The sequence below is a fragment of the Cebus imitator genome, unplaced genomic scaffold (genome assembly GCF_001604975.1).
Source record: "Cebus imitator isolate Cc_AM_T3 unplaced genomic scaffold, Cebus_imitator-1.0 Scaffold580, whole genome shotgun sequence".
Classification (NCBI taxonomy): Eukaryota; Metazoa; Chordata; class Mammalia; order Primates; family Cebidae; genus Cebus; species Cebus imitator.
In genome coordinates, this window is record NW_016107895.1 from 390,161 (window position 1) to 393,452 (window position 3,292).

The following is a 3,292-nucleotide window of genomic DNA, read 5'->3' on the forward strand; positions in this document are numbered from 1 at the left end:
AAAAAAAAAGAATTATCAGGTGCGCTCTAACGTTAATTTATATAGGATTTTTATATTTCATGTCACGCAGTTTTCATTATTTCTGGCCAATATATGATTCACATACGTCTCTTTGCTCAATTATGGCATATGTGCTAGAATTCTTCCTGATGGTGATCCTACTCCTGGCTGCAAAAATAGTGATGAAAACTCAATAAGTCTACACATTTTAAATAAAAATATACTTGCACAAATTATCCTAAGGAGATATTTTCCCCATCAGTGGGGCAAAAATGTAACACTAGGGATGCATATGATAGGATATTTTGTGCTTTGTGCAGAGGGAAACTTAAAACTGCACAGGAGCACAAATGAAGCAGAAACTAGCCCAGTGGTTTTTAGATTAACCTTTTTGGGTGAAGGTAGTTGGGGTGAAGTACGGAAAAGGGAGGAAGACGAAATAGAGAATTGAGAGGGATGGTCACTTCAAGATCCCTTTGAGGGATCAAGAGAGCGCCCCCAGGAAGAAGGGTCTCCGTCTCCAGTGCGGACAATCCTCCCGCTGCACCTGCCCGAGCATCCCGCGTGGAGCATGCTGGGAACGGGATGGGGCCCAGGCTTCCCCACAGAGATGGAGGGGAGTCAGGGTGTGCTTGGGGTGGGGGTCGAGGCCCCGCCACTCACCCGCGTCTAGAACGGCTTGGGGGCAGGAAAGCGCAGCCGCGCACGGGTTTCCTCGCACGTTCGCGCGCCACTGGGGTTCGCTCCTGGCCGGGCTGCTCTAGATGCAGGCGGTGTCCTCTCGTTGGTATCGCTAAAGGTGGGGAGGGCGAGGAAGCGCGCGCCGCGAAGGCGGGGGTAGTGGGGTGGAGCAAAAGAGCCCGCGGCTGGGCGGAGCCGTCCGTTTGCCCGCCCGCGCAGGCGTCGGAAGGGCTGGCGCGCACTCGGCGCGCACGCTGCGCGCTCACCGCGTGCCCTTTCTCCCCGCCTCCCGCCGAGTTCACAGACGTGCGTTCGCCTGGCGTGACCCGCACGCTCGCCCGTACCCAACCAGAGAGGAGGGCGTGCGTACGACTCACTGACACCTTCCGCTTCACCTTGCTGGCTTAGAAATTGTGAGAGATTGTTGCTTCCCTTGTCGCTTGTTATCAGAGCTCTTGGTGGTTTCTCTGATGTGCCCCTGTGTCCTTGAACCCTCATATTGACCAGACGGTGTCCCCCCAGTACTCCTGGGCTGAGATAAAAATGCAAGCCACTGAAATAGTCATGGAATTATGACATCAAGCATTCCCTATGATTATTGGAATGAGATCTGAAGCCCCCTGCCTGGATTCCAATCCTGTCTTCATCACATCCTTTGATATGCTGGGAAAGTTACTTCACCTCGCTGTGCCTCAGTTCCCTAATTTGTAAAGTACGGAAAATGTTACAGTAGTGCCTATTTCATAGAAAATTAATGGCACGGTCGGGCGCGGTGGCTAACGCCTGTAATCCTAGCGCTTTGGGAGGCCGAGGTGGGTGGATCACCTGAGGTCAGGAGTTCAAGACCAGCCTGGCCATCACGGTGAAACCCCGTCTTAAAAAAAATAAATAAATAAATAATAGAAGAGGTGGGACTGGAATTCAAGTCTTCTTTTCTCCTCCTTCTCCTCTTTTTTGAGACAGCGTTTCGCTGTTGTTGCCCAGGCTGGAGTGCAATGTGCAACCTCCGCCTCCCGGGTTCAAGCAATTCTCCTGCCTCAGCCTTCTGAGTAGATGAAACCATAGGCGCGTGCCACCATGCCAGGCTAATTTTTGTATTTTTGGTTGAGACGGGTTTTCATCATGTTGGCCAGGCTCGTCTTGATTTCCTCACCTCAGGTGATCCACCCACCTCGGCTTCCCAAAGTGCTGGAATTACAGGCGTGAGCCACTGCACCCTGTCCCCAGGTCTCCTAATTAAGAGTGCAGAGCTCTCTTTCCACTAAATATGTGATCAGACTTTTTTTTTTTTTTTGAGACGGAGTTTCGCTTTTTTTGCCCAGGCTGGAGTGCAGTGGATCTCGGCTCACTGCAGCCTCTGCCTCCCAGGTTCAAGTGATTCTCCTGCCTCAGCCTCCTGAGTGGTTGGGATTACAGGCATATGCCACGGCATCTGGTTAATTTTTTGTTTTTAGTACAGACCGGATTTCGCCATGCTGGCCAGGCTGGTCTCAAACTTTTGATCTCAGGTGGTCCTCCTGCCTCTGCCTCCCACAGTGCTCGGATTACAGGCATGAGCCACTGTGCCCGACAGATCTGTCTTCTAAAATTCCTTTTTGGCCAGTCAGGTTGGCTCATGCCTGTAATCCCAGCACTGTGCGGTGGGGATGGGGGGGCAGATCACTTGAGGTCAGGAGTTTGAGACCAACCTGATGAACATGGTGAAAACTCGTCTCTACTAAAAATACAAAAATTAGCTGGGTGTGGTGGCACGTGCCTGTAATCCCAGACACTCAGGAGGCTGAGGTAGGAGAATTGCTTGAATCCAGGAGGTAGAGGTTGCAGTTAGCAAAGATCGTGCCACTGCACTCTAGCCTGGGAGAGAGAGCAACACTTTATCTCAAAAAAGAAATCATTTTTGTGGCAGAAGGCTTTTTGCTATAAAGCACAATTTTTTACAATTATTTAAAATGTATCATTACTAGGTTCCATTCATATAAAACTGAGTGGTGACTTACTTGGGCGTGAGTTCCTAAAGACACACATATATTTGATTGTTGGCAGTGACCTAGTTTAAGTAGACTGAAGGTTTCAGGCAGCTCTGAAACAATGAACAAATATACTGTAGGCAGTTGCTATCCTGGCAACACTACCTTAAAATCTGGAGATTTGTGGTTAGCAAAATAAGTACCCTTACTTCATGTAGCTGTCAGTGAAATGGGAAGAAAGACATTAAATAATTTATTACCAATAATTATAATGGTGGTATGTTTTCCAAACAAATACCAAAATGAAATTTATTTCTGACAGTGGGCCTTCTAAAAAAGAAAAAATGAATTTTAGAACTGGAAAATAATTTAAGACTGTGGAATATTTCCATTATATTTTGTTAAGTAATACAGTCTGTTTATTTCATGTATTATATAAAATATATGTGTATGTATGTATATATACATATAAAGTGAAACAAATTGTAAAATACTGTATATGATATTATTATGTTTTGGTGGAAACAAACTTGTGCACGTAGGTTTGATCTGTTCATATGAACAAAGAGAGTTGTGGAAGAGTACTTAGCAAGCTCTTAATGTTGATTACATCAGAAGGTTGAGGTGGGGATGATTAGCTTTGT

General features: G+C 47.0%; 1 protein-coding gene across 1 annotated transcript in view; it reads right to left on the minus strand.

The window, feature by feature from the left end:
• C1GALT1C1 (C1GALT1 specific chaperone 1) overlaps window positions 1-897 on the minus strand; it is a 5,036-nt gene extending 4,139 nt beyond the window's left edge. The window contains exon 1 of the mRNA XM_017516339.2: window positions 664-897. The gene's annotated coding sequence lies outside the window, so the exon portion shown is untranslated. The remainder of the gene's footprint in view (window positions 1-663) is intronic.
• Window positions 898-3,292: the final 2,395 nt, after the last annotated feature.